Consider the following 24,103-nt stretch of genomic DNA (forward strand, 5'->3'; position numbering starts at 1 on the left):
AGACAGCTCACTCCCGACTCTGACCCGAATAAAACGATTAGATAACAACTCCCGGATAAAAGTGGGGAGTTGCCCACAGAGACCAAACTCATAAAGAGATTGCAATATACCATGACGCCAGGAAGTGTCGTACGCCTTCTCCAAATCAAAGAACACTGTGATATGATGCTGGTTAGTTGCAAAAGCCTGGCAGATGGAAGATTCTAAAGAAAGGAGAGCATCTGTGGTCGACCGCATCTTCCGAAACCCACACTGGACTGGAGACAAGTAACCACCCTTCTCTAAGTACCACATGAGCCGACTATTCACCATCTTTTCGAGGACCTTACAAAGGCAAGATGTCAGCGAGATAGGGCGATAATTAGTGGCCTGCAAGTGATCCTTACCCGGCTTAGGGATGGGGAGAACCACAGCAACACCCCATGAGGTCGGAAACCCACCATTGCACCAAATTCTGTTATACAGTGACAACAGAAAATGAAGGGCTGCATCAGGCAAGTGGTGTAAGAAGGCATATGGGACATCATCCAAGCCTGGAGACGAGTCGCGACACTGCGACAATGCCGTCTGAAATTCAGAAGCAGAAAAAGCAACATTATACGACTCCTCCGCAGTAGATGGAAAACTAATGCCCAAAGATTCCAGGTGCCGTCGGCGGCGTGCCGACGGGGATGAGGTGTCCTTCCTAGAGACATTAGCAAAATGAGCTGCAAATATCTCGGCAACAGACGAAGAATGAGCCACCACCACACCTGCATGTGATAAAACAGGAGGAGAGGGAACAGGAAATTTCCCTGAAATCTTCCTCACCCGTTTCCACACTTTTGTGAGAGGAGTCTGTGAAGAAATTGAAGAAACAAATGATGCCCAAGACTTCCTCCTAGCCTCCTTCATAACCCGCTGGGCATGAGCTCGGGCCCTCCTATATGCCGCTAAGTAACCAGGGTCACCTCGGTGACGACGAAGTCGGGAGAAAGCAGCACGTTTAGCCCGAACAGCAGAAGCACACTCATCAGTCCACCAGGGAACTGGACGGCAAGGAAAGTGACCAGCTGTTCTTGGAATACTCTGCAGTGCCGCCGAGTGTAGTAAGTCTGTGAAATACTCAACAGCAGCATCAGTGCTGACAAAATCCTCCACACATCGGTTCGGGGAACACAGCTCCTCAAAAACCGGCCAGACCGCCCTATCCAAGCGCCAGCGGAAGACGACGCCGAGGCGCACTCTGTGTCGATCTTAATAAAATAGGGAAGTGGTCACTGCCATGTAAGTCTGGTAACACAGCCCATGTAAAATTCAGGGCTACCCCTGCAGAGCACAGAGACAAATCAATAGAAGTAAAAATACCCGTTTGACTATGGAAGTAAGTAACTTCACCAGAATTTAAAATGTACAGGTCCACATCCTCCACAATGGAGGCTAACATAGTACCTCTAGCATCAGCTGTGGAGCCACCCCACAGGGGATGATGACTGTTCATGTCAGCCAGCAAGAAATAGGGTGAGGGAAGTGCACGAATAAGATTTTCAAGATCAACCCTCTCAATAGTGGCACTAGGAGGGAGGTACAAAGAGCACACAGTATAACGACGGGGAAGGAAAATCTGGAGAGCAACAGCCTGCAGTGGAGTGTTAAGATTCACAGCAGTGAAAGGTATGTCACTGCGTACTAGAATAGCCACACCCCCACCATGACCCTGTCCAGGAAGAGGATCTGAATAAAAAACCTGGTAACCAGGTGGACTGGGAGGCGCAGCATCACCAACCATTGTCTCTTGTAGGCAAACACACACAGGTGAATACTCAGCCAGAAGCCAACAGAGTTTCTCCCAGTTGGCTCGTAAACCATGGCAGTTCCGTTGAATAATATTAGCCATTAAAACTATTGAAATAAAAAGTGGCAGGGGAGAGGGACAAACAGAAAACCATAAAAAAATACTAAAAATATTAAAATGGAGGAACTATAAACACAAAAGAAAGGGTCACTTAGTGGAAACCACTGAGCGACCCTGGGAGACAATCTTCTTGGGAATGCGGATGCGCCCACTAAGGGGCTTGCCACGGGCAGCAGCATGGCTAGAACGAGGGCCTGGGGTCTGCGAAGTGTTGGGAGACTTCACAGACACCCGTCGCTGCCCAGCAGGAGAGGAAGAGCTACTCCGAACCCTGCCCGGGGCCCCCAGTGAACCAAGAGGTCGAGCAGGAGGGATTGGGGTCCTGGCCTCCAAACGTGGAGGGGGCAGGACAGGATCCTCAGAGGTAACCGGAGGAGGAACATCTGATTCCCCGGAGGAAGAGGTGCCAGACTGACCTGACACCCCAGAAGCCCCTGAAGACCCAGAAGCAGGGTCCAAGGGCTGTTGCAGAGATGGACTAACTACAGAGAATGTGGACTCCACGACCGACACCTTGCTTGGAGAATCTTCAAGACTCAAAGACTCTGAGGAACCACGATGACGTTTAGCAAATGAAGAATGTGCACCATGACTACTAGGGGATACCATAGATGTAGAGGTCGAGTCTTGAACTGTAGCGGCAACCGTCGCAAGTGCGGGAGATTGTTGCACTGGCATGGGATCAACAGATGAAGGCATAGGAGCTGACACAACAGGAGGAACTCGAGTCTGCTGCTGGACAGGACGATGAGGACGGCTATGACCGGACAAAACTGACGCATAAGACACTCCGTTATGGAAAACAAATGACATGGCTCTACTCCTGGCCTCAGAAAAGCTTATTTTATCACGATTACGGATGAGGAGGATCTCCTTCTCCAAGCAAAACTGGGCACAGTCTTTAGATGAAGCAGGATGTGCCTCGCCACAGTGCTAACAACAAACAGGTCCAGGACAGTCCTGTCCTGCATGAGTGGATTCTCCACAACTGACACACACCACTGGGAGGCCCTGTTGCAAACGACGACAGACTCGCCCAACATGCCCGTACATCTGACAGTGGTAGCAGCGTCGTGGGTTTGGTACAAAGGGTTTGACCCTAAGGGACAACCAAGCCACCTTGATGGATGAAGGGAGAACATTACAGTCGAACGTCAGCAACAAGGATGGAGTTGGGGTAAGTACACCATCAACCTTCTTCCGAAACCTCTCCACTTTAACCACCCTGTGGACCTGGAGTTCTTCAAGCAGCTTCTCTTCACTGTAGCGGAGTAAGTCTTTGGAGAAAACAACACCTCGACTCTGATTGAAAAAAGCATGAGGGACACAAGTAAATAGCGCATCCGGGTCCTTACACTGGGCAGCCAGCCGGGAACCCTCTTCAGGGGATGTAACCTCCACTAGTAGGCTACCATCCCCCTGAGGTGAAATCTTCGGCTCTCTCCCACAGATTGACATAATGCGCCGATGAACCATAAAAATATCCAAATTCCCAATAGGCTGACCATCCAAAGTACGAATGGTGTAGTACCTTGCAAAATCAACCCTCTCAAAGACACCCGGCAGGACCTCACGGGCATGTCCACTAAATGTTATTGTCTGTTGCCGGCTCCTCTTTGTAGTGGCCACTGACCGTAAACCACTGGAACCAGGCAGGTATGGTTCCAGGGTGGCAATATGGGCCTCACCAGCCAGAGGCACAGGAGGCGCACAGGAGGGAGACTGAAAAGGATGGTCATGGACGGAACCAGGGTCGTCAGCTGATGAAATTTTGCTAGCCATAATAAAAAATAACTACCTTCATTCCCCCACCCCTCCACCCACCATGGAGCCCAACAAGGGGAGGCTATATGCCAGGGAAAGCACCACTGGCGACCCCAGAGGTAGTGGGGAAGTATACGCAGGTAACCACCAAGGGACCCTGACAAGGGTGACTCCAGGACGATAGGAGCCACCAGGTCCCCCAGTGCCCACTTGACCCTAAAGCCACTAAGTGACTAGCCTGGATGGCTAGCCAGTGACCAGCCGATTGACCTGGTCGGGCCCAACCAGGCCACCCGTCTAGCCAGAATAAGGGACCAAAGAGGTGTATTGCTAGCTGCAGGGCGCACCATGCAGCATCGCTCAACCACCAGGACTCACGTCTCCCAGCATTACGGGACGCCACGCACGGCAAACACGTGGGGAGTCAACAGTCCCGCCCTAGATGACAGATGGGCAGGGACTGACATCACCAGTAGGCCTCCTCTACCAGTGATGTAGGGGGTGCTTGGTCCACAAGGCCGACAAATGCCAAACCCTACAAAGGTAGGCTTGCCTCCCAAGTAGGTGGCACTGCCAACCATGCTTCAACCCACCACCACGTCAAGGTGACCCCCTACAGTGGGGAGACATTAGGTGTGCCGTAGCCTCATCCCTTCAGCGTTGAAGTAACTGCTGAGGTGGACGTTGCAAGAACCGAATGGAACGGTGAAGGGTGGAATCATCAGCGTATGAGTGGATAGGGTTAGATGTATAGCTTAGAAGGTCATTGATGAACAAAAGGAAGAGAGCTGCTGAAAAAACAGAGCCCTGAGGAACACCACTGTTGATAGATCCAGGAGAAGAACGATGGCCGTCTACAACAGGGACTATAGAACGACCAGAGAGGAAACTATAGATGAAGGCACAGATAGAAGGATAGAAACGTAAGAGGGTAGTTTGGAAATTGATGATTTATGCCAGACTCGATCGAAAGCCTTTGAGATATCAAGTGCAACGACAAAGCTTTTGCCAAAGTCCCGATAGGGGGATGACCAGGAGTCTGAAAGGTAGGTAAGAAGATCGCCAGTGTAGCGTCCCTGATGAAACCCATACTGACGATCAGAAAGAAGGTTGTGATAGGAAAGATGCTTTTAAATTTTTCTGTTAAGAATTGACTCGAAAACTTTCGAGATACAGGATGTTAAAGAAATTGGACGATAGTTAGAGGGCTGGGAATGGTCACCCATCTTTAGGACTGGCTGAATGAGGGCAAACTTCCAGCAAGAAGAAAAGGTACAAGTTTAAAGACAAAAGCAAAAGAGTTTACCTAGGCAGGGTGTAAGTACTGAAGCACAGTTCTTGAAGACTACAGGAGGGATTTCATCAGGCCTGTATGTCTTGTTAGTATTGAGGCCAGTGATGGCAGAAAATACATCAGCTGAAGAAATTTTAATGTCAGCCATGAGGAAGTCTGAGAGAAGAAGTGATGGAGGAACAGCACCGGAATTGTCTAAGGTGGAATTGGAGGTGAAAGTGTGAGCGAAAAGATCTGCTTTATCAGTAGAAAAAATTGCTACAGAGCCATCAAAATAGAAAAGAGGAGGGAAGGATGATGAGGTAAAGTTGTTAGAAAGGTTTTTGGCAGGGAACCAGAAGGAGCGGGAAGAATTCGAGTCAAGAACTGAGAGCATTTAGTAAGGATGAAATTATTTTTAGCACAGTGAAGAACAGACTTAGCACATAAACAAGATGTGATTCAGGAATGGGTTGGCTCTGGTACCTTTTGTAGGCCATGTCATTGTTGCAGACTCATTAGAACAAGCGTGATTTTAAAAAAGTCTTTCTTGCATTAGTCAAAGGATATAAGAAGGGAATGTACAGTATTCTTCCATGCCCGAGAAAATAACCTCCGTAATGCACAAGGCACACTTGGATTGGTCCCAGCCATGGAAGCAGTAATCATTCCATGGAAAATCACAGAAGTACTGCCTGAGGGCCTCCCAATCTGCAGCTCCAAAGAGCCACAGACGACATTTCTTTTGAGGGTACACAGGCCGTACCAGAGTGATAGGACAGGTTAAGGTAATACGTTTGTGATCGGAGGAGCCCAACGGAGAGGAAAAAATAACTGTATAAGTATTAGTTTTAAGGAAGAGATCAAGTATGTTGGAGCTCTCTCCAAGGTGGTCAGGGATATGGGTAGGGTGGTGTACAAGCTGCTGTAGGTCATTAAGGATAAAAAAGATATAGGCTTGTTCACAAGGTGGATCAGTGAATGGAGAGGAGAGCCAAAGGCGGTCGTGAACATTGAAATCTCCTAGAATGGAGATTTCACAGAAAGGAGAAATGGATAGAATGTGTTTCATTGTAGAAGTTAGATAGTCGAAGAATTTTTCAGTCAGTTAAATTAGGAGATGAGTAAACAGTGCAGACATATTTAGTCAGAGAATGACAAGAAAGCCGAAGCCAGAGAGTAGAGAATTAAGAAGAATCAAGTTCAGGAACACAAGAGCATTGATTGATTGATTGATTGTAGTAGAAACTGGTGGCGCAACTGCTAAGGTCATATACCGCCGGACAACAAGCTAAAACACATGGCAAATAAATAGTGCATAGTTAATAACTTTTTCTAGAAATAATACACTGAAAATAATAAAAGAATAGTTAAAAGAGAAAACAATTTCTTATAAAAGTGGAAGGAGGCCCGCCTCCTGAAGAAAACCAAAAACATCAGTAACATCGCTATGGGCTCCACCAAGCATCGAGAAGAGACAGTAGGCACCATCTACCCCTGTATGCCTATGGAGGAATCTCCGACGCAGGTCCCCCAAACTTGTACACTCAACCAGCAAGTGACAGACAGTAAGGGGAACAAAGCAATCATCACAGTACGGTTGAGTCTTGCCACTCATCAGGAACCCATGTGTAAGCCGAGAGTGCCCAATGTGAAGCCTAGCAAGAGCTACCTCCAATCGCTGAGGCATGGAAGGGAGAACCCTTGGCACAACCACTCTCTGGAAGACCTCTTTCAGCTTATTATGAGCAACACCATCCCAGTGTCTCTGCTAACACACATGCATTCTGTCCCGCAAGTAAGGTGTTAGATCAGATGCAGGAAGTGGATATTCTGTTGGGGGCTGTTGAGTAGCCGCAGCCTTGGCCAATGCATCCACAGTCTCATTGCCCACTACACCAACATGTGCGGGAACCCAGCAAAAATCCACTCTCTTCCCTCGACGACGAATGAGGAACAGCCACTCCAAAATAGCTAAAACTAAGGGATGGGAAGAGTTAAAAGAGTCCAGGGCCAAAAGCGCCCCTTGAGAGTCACTAAAAATAGTAAAATAATTGTCAGGATGAACAAACACCAACTTCAAGGCTAAAATGATGGCTGACAACTCCGCGGTAAAAACTGAGGCAACCAAAGGAAGACTACCTCCACGGCTAAAATTGGGAAATACCACTCCAAAACCAACACCTGATGCGGATTTAGAGCCATCAGAATATACAGGCACAGAACCACCATGACTAGAAGAATGTTCTAAAAATAACCTTAAAAGACACTGAGGAGCGACAAAATCCTTTCAACCTGCAATAGGCCTGCAGAAAGTTACCTTGGGCAAAATCCAAGGCGCAACCCTCGGGATCCGAACAGGACTGACAGGTACTGCCGACAAACCAAATCCCTCCATTATATCCTGAACCCTATAGCCAAATGGACGAGGCATGCGAGGGTGTCTACTATAACACAAAAGACAAGACTGTTTCGTCACACCCTCACAGACAAGTGAGTCTGGAAGGCGACGAATTCGGAGGCAGCACCGTACTGCAACAGACTGACACAGTAGATCTAAGGGAGGCACACCAGCTTCCACCAATAAGCTGGGAATTGGAGAGGACCAAAAAGCCCCAGTTGCAAGGCGAAGACCAGTATGATAGAGAGCATCTAGAGTTTTTAGTCTTGATTCTGTGGCAGAGGAATATATCTCACAGCCATATGACAGCTTAGAGGTTACAAATACCTGAAACAAATGCAAGAGTGTCCTTCGATCAGCACCCCAAGAGGTATGGGACAGAACCCTCAATAGATCGAGAGCCTTCATACATGATGTTTTAAGATTTGCCAAGTGTGAGACCCATGTCAAACGACAATCAAAGGTCAGGCCCAAGAATTTCGTCTCCGTCACACAACGGAGTCTCCTGCCACAAAGCTGGAGATCAGGGTCTGGGTGTACCCCTCTCATCCTACAGAAGTGCATAGCCACAGTCTTTCAAGGGGAAAACCGAAAACCCTTGGAGGTGGCCAAGGCAGAAATCTTGTCCAAGGCAAGTTGCATACACCGCTCAATAGCAGACCTGCAGAAGCCAGAAAACCATATAGCCAAGTCATCCACATAAAGGGATGAGGATACCCCAGCAGGCACAGTGTCAATGATACCATTAATGGCCACTGCAAACAGGGAAACACTTAAGACACTCCCCTGCGGGACACCTTCCTCCTGGCACAGTGGCGCAGAGAGGGTAGAACCCACACGGACCCGAAATACACGATCAGTCAAGAAGTCTCCAAGCAACACAGGCAAGCAACCACGTAAACCAAAGGCCTGAAGTTGTTGGAGGATGCCATGGCGCCAGGCAGTGTCATAAGCCTTCTCAAGGTCAAAAAACACAGCCACAAGATGCTGCTTGGAGGCAAAAGTTTCACAGATTGACGCCTCAAGCCTGATAAGGTTGTCTGAAGTGCACCATAATTTACGGAAACCACTCTGCGATGGAAAGAGAAAGCAACCCTTCTTCAGAAACCACATAAGCCTGACATTGACCATCTTTTCGAACAGCTTGCACACACATGATGTTAAAGTGATAGGGCGATAGTTGGAGACTTGGGAATGGTCTTTACCAGGCTTGGGAAAGGGGAGGACAATACCCAACTTCCAACACCTCAGAATAGAGCACTCACTCCAAATCCTGTTAAAAAGGTCCAATAAAAACTGAAGTGAATCAGTCGGAAGATGACGCAGCAGAGCGTATGGAATATCGTCAGGCTCAGGAGCAGTGTCACGACACTCTGAAAGGGCAGCACGTAGCTCACGGAGGCTGAAACCTAAATTATTTGGCTCTCCGCCACGAGAGCAAAAGTCAAGACCCAGCCTCTCCCGATTCCTACGAAAAGTGGCAAATGGGTTAGAAGGATCCTTTGTGGAGACAGCGTAAAACTGATCTGCAAAAGCAGAGGCTACTGCATCTGGTGTAGACACAAGTTCTCCGTGAAGGCGCAACACCAGAGGGGAGGGGGGCGAGAACCTACCAGAAATCTTGCGCTCCTTTTTCCACACCACAGACATTGAAGTTGAAGATGTAATTGTAGAAACATACAACCTCCACGAGTTACGGCGAACATTCTTCATGACCCATCTATAGTGAGCACGTGCTTTGCCAAACTGTATTTTTAGAAAAACAACATTACGATTGGCAAAATACCGATGAGCAGCTGCTTTGTAAGTTCCCTTTGCTATGGAGCAGTCATCATTCCACCAGGGCACTGTCTCCGGGAAAAAAGACTAGAAGTACGTGGGAGAGAATGAACCCCTGCTGAGAAAATGGTCTTAGTAAAATAACATTCGGCATCATCGATAGTTGAAAAATCAGTAACCCTGTTGGCAAATACACATAGTTCCTCGAAGAGAGACCAATCAGCCCTGTCCAGACACCAGCGTGGCAGACGGTCTACAGGAACAGAGCAAGTAGGCTGGACCACTACAGGATAATGGTCACTACCATGTAGATCATCCAAAAAAATAAAAAATTTATATATATTTTTAAGGTGGCGCAACTGCCAGGGTCATATGCCGCCATGTAACAAAGAAGTAAAAAAAGCAAAAACAAAAAACAGAGGAAAAGCCACACAATCAAAAAGGAGAAATTCTAAATATCCTTAAGAAGTTCTGCCTCCTTCACAAAGGAGAGGGTTGCCCCTCCCAAGGCACAGGCATCCTCCCCAAGCACGGAGGAAAGATGATGCACACCACCATCCGTTTGGTGGTCAGAGAGGAGCCGACGCCGCAAATCCTCAAGACATATACCTACACCGTATTCCCATTCTCTCATCCTTTCACCTTTCCATTTAGTTTCAGTCAATCCACATATATCCACTTTTGCATCCTCAAGCACCTGGACAATCTCTCTCTCTTTCACTTCATCATTCACTGCTCTCACATTCCATGTTCCTACCCTCAGAATATCCTTTGTCCGTTCCTTAGTCGTCAACGTATGGTCCGTCCGGGTCCGAGGTGCTTTATTTGCTTTTTTAGTTAGTTCTTTTTACGGGGTGGGGCACTAACCCACCACCAACCCTTTTAGTCGCCTCGTACGACAAGCAGGGATACTGGGGGAGTATTCTTGAAACCCCCCTACCCCCAGGGGGTAGTCATTTTGTGAAATGGATTTTAACTTAGGTTGGGCTGACAATGGTTATATTAGTATAAAGGAAGGTTCTAGTTAGGTGAGGTTAAATTACAATATTTTAGAAGGGTTAGGTTAGGGTATATAATGTTAGAGTACCGTTAGGTTTGGTTAGCATAGGTTTGTTTAATAAAAGTTATGACTAGGTTATGTAAGTTGCACAAAGCATAATTTAAATTAATCTACTCTAATCCAACCTAGCCATATTTAACCAAACCTGACTGAAATCTAACCATAATCATCCTGGTCTAAAAATCCATTTCACAGATTGACTAGTGATTTATAAAATGACTATATTCACAGATTTCCTGTAACATTATAGGTTAAAACCTACTGTTTTTTGTTGCCGTGGTTGCTAAGTGAGTACTGTGTAGTATGTGGTTAGGTGTGAAGATTATGGCAGTTTAATTTTGGTTTAGCTAGCACTTTTTTTTTTTTTTTTTTTTTTTTTGTCAGTCACCTTTCCCCCATAATATCCTTTGAGCATTAAACCAAATCCTCATTGTATTAAGGGTATGGCACCTAACCTGGAGGTGCAAAGGCCCAATACAGGAACATGCAGCAGCGGAAAATCCACCCACGACGGGTTTCCCCACAATTACGCTTTGAATACGGTACATTAAATTTGGATTGCCAAGGTTATGATAGGCCAGTTTAGGATGTTGGTAGGTTAGAAGAAGGTTTGTTGTCCAAAATACAAATTTATCCCCTCAGATTTCCTCCTATGTTACACCAACTGAACTCAGCCTAAACTAACTAAGCCAAATTATTTTAAATCAGTTATGACTGGAAACATAGCTTTATGGGAATGTTGTGCATGTGATGATACATATCTAAAGTTGTAGCTCGGCTTATACAAGACAAGACAGACAAAATCAAGGAAAATTTGGCCTAAAAATTAAATGCAGTAATACTGGTGTTTCTCCCATCTTTAACCTAATTTCTCTCCGTGGGATAGCAGATGTTGTTTCACCAGTGGGTCTAAGAAATGAAGTAGCAACTACTTCTCTGGCTTAGAGAAGAGGAATATTGGCCAAACAAATACCTTTCATATATACTTGTTTCAAGGGATATGTTTAACCAGTGATTTTAAGAAATCCCTAAGGAATTCATGAAATGAGTTCAAATTAGGATGGCCCAATTAGGGTTATGATAAATTAGTCTCCAGTTAGGTTAGACTAGAATAGTTGAGGCTAAGTTTAGGTTAGGTTACCTTGGGTTGTGGTTTGGTTAGGCTGGGATAATCGAGGTTAAGGTTAGTCAGGTAAGGTTAAGTTTAATTTAATATAGAAAAATGCTAAGTTTTTAATCGTTCATCTAAATTAACCTAACCTAACCTAGCCTAATCTAAATTTAACCGACTGTAGATTGTCCCACTCTATCTTAACCGCAGTCAAAATTAACCTAACCTTTATTAACCTATCCTACTTTAAACTAATTTTACGATTTCCTAAGGGATTTCATAAAATCACACGTTACACAAAAACCCTATATATATATATATATATATATATATATATATATATATATATATATATATATATTGCTTATAATGTGTGCACTAGATATTTAACCCGCCCCATCCCGACCACTTTTCCACCACTGACTCCCCCCAATCCCGACCTTTTTTGGATTTTTTTTTTTTTTTTGCCCAAACCTCTGCTTTTGGTGAGAATCTTCGAAAATTCATAGAGAAATCGCTCACCTGAGGTTTAAAATGCTCGATACAGGTAGGAGTACCTCCTTACCTTGCTGGGTTTTCTATCAGGCTGGCAACAAAGCAAACGAGTTTTGTGGAAGGATAACTATTTCACACCACTCATAAACGGTATTTATTTATTTACTTGGTACGAATTTATATGTAGTATGAGAGTATATTGGTTTTCAAGCAGTAATATAGGTATTATAAGCATTGTTTCACTCACTAACTCATCACCATATCTGACCTTTTTTTGCCACATTACCTGATCATCATTTCTGACTGTTTCTTCCTCTAATGCTATGTAAAGTTTGTCCTCCACATTGTCATTGATTGGGGAATCACTCTGGCCCTGAATTTCATACTATGGCATGACATGGCTTTACTGGCCAGGTCATTGATAACAGGAGAATTGCTGAGACAATGGTGTGCAGGGGAGGGAGGACGACATGCTGGGTAGGGCATTGTCCCTGCCTGGCATCTTGCAGAGGAAGGCGTCACGTGTATATGTACCAAAAATCACACGCAAAAATTGAAAATTGTGCAAATTAGGGACCTTGCAATTAATTCGCGTTTATGTACGTCGACGGGATTGGCAGTGACCAAACGTGTGGACATTAAAGAACGTCGACGGGACACCGCGGGTTAAGGAAGGTGTTACTGAAGGTGCTGTACACACATTAATAGACTATCTTTTTAGTGAGTTATAGGTCCCTCATAAAACTTTGAAGTTAGTGCTGCTGAATACCAGCTTATGTTTATTCACCATTTCCACAAAATATCACTACGAAAACAGAAATATGTTGGGACTACTGCGTTGCATCCTCACTTCATGATTTGTTTTGTTTACGTCCATCAGCTGAGAGGAAATGCTGCTTTGCGATTAGCAGACACTTCCTAAGAGTATCTTTATAACGCTCCTGTGATTGCTTGGGGTATCAAACGGCGCCTTCTGAGGGGAAGTTGCCTTTCCATGGAAAGGCACACCAAAGGCACCTGTAAAATTGTTTGAGTATGGGAGTCAGGTGTGTCCCCAACGGCGCCTTTAACCTCCCCTACAAAAAGGCGCTGTTCTTCAACTGGTGCCGTGGTAAAAGGCTCGTTTTGAGTATCTGGCCCCTGGAAACTGGTAGTTCTCAGTGACACTCATTATGATTGAAGATGTGAAGATCATTTAACTAGATACTGAAGGAAAGATAGCCGTGGATAACTGAAAATTGTTCTAAATGAAAAATCAGAATGATTCTATAGACATAAACAATGAACAGTGAATCAATAACATGAAGAATGATATAATAGAAATAAGGAGTAGAAACTAAAAGTATGGATATTCCTAAATATTTAAAGGACTTGACTCTCATAGACAGTGCCTCTCTAAATGAGATAAACAACAATATAGTGTATTCAGCTGCTGTATGTTCCTTACAAAACATAATTATCAATGCTTACCGAACAGCATATACATATATATATATATATAAATATATATATATATATATATATATATATGACCTTCATCTATGAACTTGTGCAGAATTACAGACTGTGTATTTCTACAATTACAACCCCCCCGTGGGCAGCCACCTTGTTGTGGTGGGGGGGCTTGCATGCCCCTGTGATCCCACAAGCCTGCCCGTGGATGTAACGACATCTGGCAGGGTCTCCCACGCGGGTGGGGTTGTGGGTGAGGGGTCTGACTAAGCGCTGCCCGAAACGTAGGTTACCCGTAAGGGTCATCGGTGCTGCCCCCCAGAGGGATCGCCTCAGTGCCGTCTCGAGTTGGTTGGTTGGGTGTCTGGGCTGGGGGGTGTTTGGGAAGGGGGTCTCTGCACTGGTGGGAGCGAACTTTCGCATCACGGGGTGTCCTTTTGGGGACACCCTCTGGGGACGAGGTACCCCGCTCCCATCAGACCGCACTTGGTCCCCTCACTCCCTGGTAGGCGGTTTCCCTTGGCTCCTGGTGCCAATCCATATTCACCAATATATATATGGATATATTAAAAAATTCTTTATTCACTCGTGTGGTCGGTGACCAGCCACACAAGTTGGCATCAAGTGGTCACTCTCGGGCCGACGACCCTGTACCCTCCGGGTCGTCTGCCAAAATTGCGACTTTAAATGTTCCCTGCATCGAGTTATTACCTGGTGTCTTTGTGGAACACTCCTACACAAAGTATATAGTCCTCAAAACGAATGATGGCACTTCCTTCCGGAACCTGAACTGTTTTAACCCGTGCCGTCCCGGCGACGTAAATTAATGCGGCAACATTGCAAGGTCCTTAATTTGCACAATTTTCAATTTTCGCGAGTGATTTTGCGATTAATTTTTAGCATGTATACACGGGACACCTTCCTCTATTCCTCTACAAGATGCAAAGCAGGAACAATGCCTTACACCGCATAATCTCTCCCCCCCCCCTGCACGCCATTGTCTCGGCAATTCACCTGTTACCAGTGACCTGGTCAGTAAAGACATTCAGGGCCAGAGTGATTCCCCAATCGATGACAATGTGGAGGACAAAGTTTACACAGCATTTGAGGAAGAATCAGTCAGAAATGATGATCAGGTAATGTGGGGGAAAAAAAGGTCATGAATGGTGATGAGTTAGTGAGTGAAACAATGCTTATAATGCCTATATTACTGTTTGAAAACCAATATACTCTTGTATTATGTATAAATTCGTACCAAGTAAATAAATAAATACTGTTTATGACTGGATAAAATAGTTACCCTCCCATAGAACTCGTTTTCTTTGGTGCCAGCCTGTTAGAAAACCCAGTCAGGTAAGGAAGTACACGTACCTAAATCGGATTTTTTAAACCTCAGGTGAGCGATTTCTCTATGAATTTTCGATGTTTCTCACCAAAAGCAGATGTTTGGGCCAAAAAAAAAAAAAGGTCCAAAAACGTCGGGATGAGGTGAGTTAAGATTCACAGTGGTCTGGTTACAGCATGTGAATTTGCCCCCAAGGTCTCTTTGCAAGGTGATGGCTCTCTACTGTTAGAAGCCAGGAATGAAGAAGAGAGTTCACGCATCCAGTTTCTAACTGTGGTCGCCGGCTATCCTGTATCTGCCTTTCGTCATTTGGTCCTGAACCAGTCCCGAGGGGTTGTGTATTCTCGTGACTTGATCTCATATTCTGATTCTTCCCTCTGTTGCTAGAAGCCAAGAATGAAGAGGAGAGTTCACGCATCCAGTCCCTAACTATGGTCACTGATTATCCTGTATCTGCCTCGCGTCACTTGGTCCTAAATCAGTCCCGAGAGGTGTGTATTCTCGTGACTTGATCTCGTATTCTGATTCTTCCCTCTTAGAGGGGCTGGCTCCTCAGGGTGTTGTAGGAGTATAGAGAATTATGAAGAAGGTTGATGGGGTTTTAACCCCCATGCCCACTCTTATCTTGACATTTGACCATCTTACCTTGCCGGTTATCACTGCTGCGTGGTGGAAGCTAAAGGTTAAACCTTATGTTCTCCGACCTAGAAGATGCTATTATTGTCAAAGATTTGGTCACGTCTGCCGTTCTTGCAGGCAGGAAGCGTCTGGCCTTCCTGAGGTCTGTGAAAATTGTGGTGGAATTTCTCATGGTATACATGATTGTTCTCAACCCTCTAATTGTTTGAACTGTAGAGGAGCACATGCAGCCTCTCAAGGGATGGCGAAGTATACAAATATGAATACGAGATCATTTCTGTCCGAACGAAGGAGAAAATTTCCTTTTCTGAGGCAAAGGCCAGGGTAAGGGAGCGGTTCATTCGCCCTGGGGTTACCTTTGCTGCTGCATTGTCTTGCCATAAAGCTACCCGGCAGGTGCCCCTGCCATCACACAATGCCCCATCAAATTCTCGGGGTTCTACTTCCCGGCCTTCTCGCCCGGAGGGTTCCACTGAGGGAGTGCAGCCTGGAAGCAGCTGTGCTTCCTCCAGGGAGGTGCCTCCTGTCTCTGGGGGTGTCCCCTCTGCGGTGGTTCTTCCAGCGTCTGGGAGTGCCTCCCCCATCCCAGTTCCTCCGGTTCCTACTGTGACAAACACCCGTGTCGATGCTACACTTTGCTTTGACACATCCAAAACTCCCGATGTCCTTCCTGTGCATCCCTGTCCTGACATATCCAAAAGAAACAGCATCTCTCATACTTCTGTACCAGCTGCTACTTCCGTACCGACTGCTGCTCCTGTACCATATGCCCGCTCTGCTACTGTTGCTCACTCTTCTTTACAATGTGGCACCATAGTTTCTAATGTTTTAAGTTCTGGTGCAGAGATGGAGGTTGCATCTGCCAACCTCAAACGAGTGAGGAGTGAGGGGTTTTTGGGTGACTCCCCTCCTTCTAAGGTTCAAACTTCTGTACCACATGAGGATTCAGAGGGGGCTCTTCGCTCGACAACCCAGCCAGTGGTGGCGTCTAAGTCTGTGGGTGTTCATGATGGCCCTTCTAGGATTCCCGTCCCTGCCTCTTCCTCAGGTGTGCTGGGGCCTGGGTCTTTAGATACTCATAGAGCTCAGTCGATTGCTCCCTCTGATCCGTCACCCAGCGGCCAACCTTTGGATGATTTGGATGGGGGGGGGTTCGGTTGGCCCTGAGGTGCCAGCTGAACCCTCACATGGGTGTGCAGACGGGGCACGTGGGTCTTCCAAGAAGGTCTCTGTGCTTCGGACTCATTCTGGCGATGGGCGGGACATGTCTCGGGGTAAGGGTACTTCCACCCATGGAAACTAAATCTTCACTGCCTTCTCAGTTCGTAAGGCAGAGCTCCACGCCTAGGAAGAAGGGCTTTCACTCCCTTCCCAACGAGGTTGCTACATAGCTTTCTAAGGTCATAATATTTAATATTAATCACTATGGCTCAATCTGTACCAATCTGTCTTCAGTGGAACTGTAGAGGTGCCATGGCAAATTGGGAGGAATTGCAGTTATTACTCTCTGCTCTGAACCCACTATGTGTGTGTCTTCAGGAGACAATGGTGGGGGACAGACAGTTCCCTTCCATTAGGGGGTATAAAGCCTTCCATGCATCTCCTCCTGGTGGTCACAGCGGTGTATGTGCAATTTTGTGCCGTTCTGATGTCCCCTTTATTTCCTTTGAGATTCAGTTGCCCTTTCAAGTTCTAGCTGTACAGATGCACGTTGGGAGGTGCTGTACCATCTGTTGTCTGTACCTTCCACCTTCCGTTCCTGTTATACGTGCTGATCTAGAAACCCATATCAGCCAACTTCCACCCACTTTCCTACTCCTTGGTGACATTAATGGCCGCCATCCTTTGTGGGGTGACTCACTTTCAAATCCTCGGGGTGATGTTCTTGCCTCTTTGGTTGGGGAATTAGATTTGGTTGTCCTAAATGATGGAAGGCCGACCCATTTTAATGTTCAGACTGGCACGTATTCTGTCATTGACCTTACCATCTCCTCCTCTAACTGTGCCCTTGATTTTTCTTGGGAGATTTTGGATGATCTACATGGTAGTGACCATTATCCTGTAGTGGTCCAGCCTACTTGCTCTGTTCCTGTAGCCCGTCTGCCATGCTGGTGTCTGAACAGGGCTGATTGGTCTCTCTTTGAGGAACTATGTGTATTTGCCAACAGGGTTACTGATTTTTCAACTATCGATGATGCCAAATGTATTTTACTAAGACCATTTTCTCTGCAGGGGTTCATTCTATCCCACGGACTTCTGGTGTTTTTTCCTGGAGACCTGTGCCATGGTGGAATGATGACTGCTCCATAGCAAAGGGAACTTACAAAGCAGCTGCTCGTTGGTATTTTGCCAATTGTAATGTTGATTTTCTAAAAATACAGTTTCGCAAAGCACGTGCTCGCTATAGATGGGCCATGAAGAATGCTCGCCGTAACTCGTGGAGGTCATATGTTTCTACAATAACATCTTCAACTTCAATGTCTGTGGTGTGGAAAAAGGTGCGCAAGATTTCTGGTAGGTTCTCTCGCCCCCCCTCCCCTCCGGTGTTGCGCCTTCACGGAGAACTTGTGTCTGCACCAGATGCAGTAGCCTCTGCTTTAGCAGATCAGTTTTACTATCTATCTATCTATCTATAGCCCGACGCCCTAATCCCGCAAAGGGTGGCCGCAGACAAAACACCTCCAAGTCACTCTGTCACCCACCATTTAACTCCCCTCCCCCCAACTCACCCCCCCCTCCCTCATATACCTCTCAGTTTTACGCTGTCTCCAAAAAGGATCCTTCTCAGCCATTTGCCACCTTTCGTAGGAATCAGGAGAGGCTGGGTCTTGACTTTCGCTCTCGTGGCGGAGAGCTGTATAATTTAGATTTCAGCCTCTGTGAGCTACGTGCTGCCCTTTCAGAGTGCCGTGACACTGCTCCTGGGCCTGACGATATTCCATACGCTATGTTGCGTCATCTTCCGACTGATTCACTTCAGTTTTTATTGGACCTTTTTAACAGGGTTTGGAGTGAGGGCTCTATTCCGAGGAGTTGGAAGTTGGGTATTGTCCTCCCCTTTCCCAAGCCTGGTAAAGACGATTCCCAAGTCTCCAACTATCGCCCTATCACTTTAACATCATGTGTGTGCAAGCTGTTCAAAAAGATGGTCAATGTCAGGATTATGTGGTTTCTGGGGAAGGGTTGCTTTCTCCATCGCAGAGTGGTTTCCGTAAATTACGGTGCACTTCAGACAACCTTATCAGGCTTGAGGCGTCAACCTGTGAAGCTTTTGCCTCCAAGCAACATCTTGTGGCTGTGTTTTTTGACCTTGAGAAGGCTTATGACACTGCCTGGTGCCATGGCATCCTCCAACAACTTCATGCCTTTGGTTTACGTGGTCGTCTGCCTGTGATGCTTGGAGACTTCTTGACTGATCGTGTATTTCAGGTCCGTATGGGTTCTACTCTGTCTGCGCCACTGTGCCAGGAGGAAGGTGTCCCGCAGGGGAGTGTCTTAAGTGTTTCCCTGTTTGCAGTGGCCATTAATGGTATCATTGACACTGTGCCTGCTGGGGTATCCTCATCCCTTTATGTGGATGACTTAGCTATATGGTTTTCTGGCTCCCGCATGTCTGCTATTGAGCAGCGGATGCAACTTACCTTGGACAAGATTTCTGCCTGGGCCACTTCCAAGGGTTTTCGGTTTTCCCCTTGAAAGACTGTGGCTATGCACTTCTGTAGGATGAGAGGGGTACACCCAGACCCCGATCTCCAGCTTTGTCCCAGGAGACTCCGTTCTGTGACAGACGAAATTCTTGGGCTTGACTTTTGATTGTCGTTTGACATGGGTCTCACACTTGGCAAATCTTAAAACATCATGTTTGAAGGCTCTCAATCTATTGAGGGTTCTGTCCCATACCTCTTGGGGTGCTGATCGAAGGACACTCTTGCATTTGTTTCAGGTATTTGTAACCTCTAAGCTGTCATATGGCTGTGAGGTATATTCCTCTGCCACAGAATCAAGACTAAAAACTCTAGATGCTGTCTATCATACCGGTCTTCGCCTTGCAACTGGGGCTTTTCGGTCCTCTCCAATTCCCAGCTTATTGGTGGAAGCTGGTGTGCCTCCCTTAGATCTACTGCGTCAGTCTGTTGCAGTACGGTGCTGGCTCCAGATTCGTCGCCTTCCAGACTCACTTGTCTGTGAGGGTGTGACGAAACAGTCTTGTCTTTTGTGTTATAGTAGACACCCTCGCATGCCTCGTCCATTTGGCTATAGGGTTCAGGATATAATGGAGGGATTTGGTTTGTCGGCAGTACTTGTCAGTCCTGTTCGGATCCCAAGGGTTGCGCCTTGGATTTTGCCCAAGGTAACTTTCTGCAGGCCTATTGCAGGTTCAAAGTTTTTTGTCGCTTTTCAGTGTCTTTTAAGGCTATTTTTTTAACATTCTTCTAGTCATGGTGGTTCTGTGCCTGTGTATACCGATGGCTCTAAATCCGCATCAGGTGTTGGTTTTGGAGTGGTATTTCCCAATTTTAGCCATGGAGGTAGTCTTCCTTTGGTTGCCTCAGTATTTACTGCAGAGTTGTCAGCCATCATTTTAGCCTTGAAGTTGGTGTTTGTTCATCCTGACAATTATTTTACTATTTTTAGTGACTCTCAAGGGGCGCTTTTGGCCCTGGACTCTTTTAACTCTTCCCATCCCTTAGTTTTAGCTATTTTGGAGTGGCTGTTCCTCATTCGTCGTTGGGGAAAGAGAGTGGATTTTTGCTGGGTTCCCGCACATATTGGTGTGGTGGGCAATGAGACTGCGGATGCATTGGCCAAGGCTGCGGCTACTCAACAGCCCCCAACAGAATATCCGCTTCCTGCATCTGATCTAACACCTTACTTAGCAGAGACGCTGGGATGGTGTTGCTCATAATAAGCTGAAAGAGGTCTTCCAGAGAGTGGTTGTGCCAAGGGTTCTCCCTTCCATGCCTCGATGATTGGAGGTAGCTCTTGCTAGGCTTCGCATTGGGCACTCTCGGCTTACACATGGGTTCCTGATGAGTGGCGAGACTCAACCGTACTGTGATGATTGTTTTGTTCCCCTTACTGTCCGTCACTTGCTGGTCGAGTGTCCAAGTTTGGGGGACCTGCGTCGGAGATTCCTCCATAGGCATACAGGGGTAGATGGTGCCTACTGTCTCTCCTCGATCCTTGGTGGAGCCCATAACGTTTTTACTGATGTTTTTGGTTTTCTTCAGGAGACGAGCCTCCTTCCATTTTGATAAGAAATTGTTTTCTCTTTTAACTATTCTTTTATTATTTTCAGTGTATTATTTCTAGAAAAAGTTATTAATTATGCACAATTTTTTTGCCATGTGTTTTAGCTTGTTGTCCGGCGGCATTTGACCTTAGCAGTTGCGCCGCCTGTTTCTACTACAATCAATCAATCAATCAGTCTACAATTACAATACTTGTCACATACCAAATCCCTTGTTAAGTCATTACTTATAACATTATTATGCATTTTTTACATTCTAATTTTACATTGTTAATTGTTATCACTTTTATTGTATTTTTAACATGGCCATGTACTGTAATTATATTGGATCCAACTGCTTGCATTACAGTATACTACCCCTTTCATTATTATACTGCCACGTAATCAGAAGTTAATTATATCTGTCCAAATACACTCTTACCATATTATTCATTGATGTCTCCACCCGCTGTGTATCTAAGCTACCTATGTAATATTCACCCAATTGTTTTAGGAGACAATTTTTCCATAGTGGAAGGGAAAATTGTATCCACTCGTAAGACAGTCGTATGTATGTTGTATGTTCTACCAGTAGTCTACAAGTGTTCTAAATAGGGCGTACATGACCTAAATCCCTTACGTAAAGTCTGGCCTAGTTCAAATTCTGCTTACACAGTCTTTTTCAAGAAGGAAGGCTTGGAAGCGAGCTGGTTTTCTACCCAGAGACAGGGCAGGTATGGTGGAGGTAAGATATGTCCTTAAAGTGTATAAACACATAACCATAAAATCATCCAGGACTTTGGATTCACCTACAAGTGACGAGTGCGGGTTTACCATAACATCGCCGAGGATGATGCGGCATGCTGATGCGTTCAGTGAGTGAAACAATGAATATATTGCCTATATTATTGTGTGAAAACCAATATATTATCATACTACATATAAATTTGTGGCTGGGGTTCCGCCGGCATAGATCGTGGGTCCAGGGCGAGATGGGGCTCGGGCCTGTGCTAGAGGGTACAGGGCATTGCGGTTCCCAGGCTGCCGCTTCCATCCAATAGAGAGGGGCCCGAACCTGTGAGTAGCGCCCCAGGAGGCTGACCTATCAGTGGGTGTATAATGGCGGGATAGTTGCAGTGCCAAGGCGCGCTTGGAGGGTGTCCCTGCAGCTGTCCTGGCAGGGTGCCCCGAGGCCACTACCACAGCCTCTGGTAAACTGGTGGGCTAGGGGTCCCAGATGCATTGCCTGGACCTGGGACTGTGCAGTGAGTGGGACCTGTGCTATGTCTGTCCCCCCTTTATTAATATTGAAGATGACAAAGCAAAATAAGTTTCAAAGCAAGCCTGAGGACAGTAAATCACCCATGGGGATGAGGATGGGTTCATGGAATGTGGGAAGTTTGAGGGGGAGAGTGGGGGAAGTCGTTGAGGCATTCAGTAGGAGGTGGGTGGATGTGGTATGTTTGCAGGAAGTCCAGTACAGGGGTGGATCAGGCAGAAAGATTGTTGGGAAGAACTGTTGCTATAAGTTGTTTTGGCAGGGGGGGACAGATGAATATGGAGGTGTTGGTGTGATGGTTGCGGAGAAATGGGTGGAATATGTTATGAATGTTTTGAGAGTAAGCGATAGGATATTGGTAGTGAAAATTCTGTTGGGTAGAAAGATAGCTGCAATTATATCGGCATATGCCCCACAGGCAGGATTGGATGAAACAGAGAAAGGTAGATTTTGGGATGATTTAATACGTGTAGTGGATGGTATGCAGGATGACGAGATAGTGATTTTGGGAGGGGACTTAAATGGTCATGTACGTGAACCAGCACAAGGTTATGAAGGAGTGCATGGGGGATGTGCGTATGGTCATAAGAATGCAGAAGGGGAAAGGATACTCGAGTTTGGGGAGGCAACGGACATGATTGTGTGCAACACATTTTTGGGAAAAGAGACAGTAGGTTAATTCCCACCGTCACTAACTCAAGAGTTGCCACTGAACGCCAGCTAGTTCAATATGGAAGTCGGGCTACTCATGCAGAGACCACAGACATCGCATATCTTTAAAAATCTCTCCCGTGATATTTAATGATATACCGTACATAAGTTCTTCATGATATTATTCTTTAGTAGTTATACTAATTTCCTAGTTATGCTTTAATGCGGTAAATGCAGGAAAACGTTACTATGGGAACCGTGAAAGCACACCGGGTGTGACAGCATTCATCACATATTTACAAGTCTCTAGTGCACATTTTGTTTGAAACCCATATAATTTTGCTTTCTAAAATACCAATGCTTATTCTCCTAAATTCTGAAGAAAATCTACAAAGTTTTTCATATGAAAATTGTATAAGGCTTAAAGCCGAAATCGTGCAGAGACGAGACCGCCGGCCGAAATCCGACGACGCTGAGGGCTCCAAAATACCGTACAAAAAGTCAAAACAACACGCCAGTGGTGTACCTTGAACATGGTATTCCTCTAGACTTCAAGGAATTCTTCAGTCTAGGCATTGTCCATTTTTCTCTGCAATAGTTTTCCATGATCTTTATACAGTAAGTCCAGCAGGGCAGTAGACACACGTGAGTAATTGTTTATAATCCTAACGTACGATCTTCAGCCGTGTCGTGCTAATATTTCTTAACCCGCCCCATCCCGACCAATTTTCCACCACTGACTCCCCCCAATCCCGACAATTTTAGGAATTTTTTTTTTTTGGCTCAAACCTTCGCTTTTGGTGAGAAACATCGAAAATTCATAGAGAAATCGCTCACCTGAGGTTTAAAATACTCATTACAGGTAGGAGCACCTCCTTACCTTACTGGGTTTTCTATCAGGCTGGCACCAAAGAAAACGAGTTCTATGGGAGGATAACTATTTCACGTCACTCATAAACGGTATTTAATTATTTACTTGGTACGAATTTATATATTGAGTTGGGGGGAGGGGAGTCAAATGGTGGGTGACAGAGTGACTTGGAGGCGTTTTGTCTGCGGCCACCCTTTGCGGGATTAGGGCGTCGGGCTATAGATAGATAGATAGACGAATTTATATGTAGTACAAGAGTATATTGGTTTTCAAGCAGTAATATAGGCATTATAAGCATTGTTTCACTCACTAATACCTGACCTTTTTTTGCCACATTACCTGATCATCATTTCTAACTGTTTCTTCCTCTAATGCTATGTAAAGGTTGTCCTCCACATTGTCATTGATTGGGGAATCACTCTGGCCCTGAATTTCGTACCGTGGCATGACATGGCTATACTGACCAGGTCACTGATAACAGGTGAATTGCTGAGACAATGGCATGCAGGGGGGGAGGAGGTCATGCTGGGTAAGGCATTGTCCCTGCCTGGCATCTTGTTGAGGAAGGTGTCACGTGTATACGTACCAAAAATGACTAGCGAAAATTGAAAATTGTGCAAATTAGGGACCTTGCAATTTTTTCGCGTTTATGTACGTCGACGGGATTGGCAGTGACAAAACGTGTGGACGTTAAAGAACGTCGACGGGACGCCGCGGGTTAACGAAGAATCATTACATGTTTCTCATAACACTGTTTAGTTTGTTTTGATAGACAAATACATGAAATGGATGTAAAGTAAAGCTAATCGATATTTAAGGAAGGAAATAATAATAACTGTCCCCAAACCGAGATGGTAGA

The sequence above is a fragment of the Coenobita brevimanus genome, chromosome 38 (genome assembly GCF_032717465.1).
Source record: "Coenobita brevimanus isolate Jiangsu-jjx chromosome 38, ASM3271746v2, whole genome shotgun sequence".
NCBI classification, from domain to species: domain Eukaryota; kingdom Metazoa; phylum Arthropoda; class Malacostraca; order Decapoda; family Coenobitidae; genus Coenobita; species Coenobita brevimanus.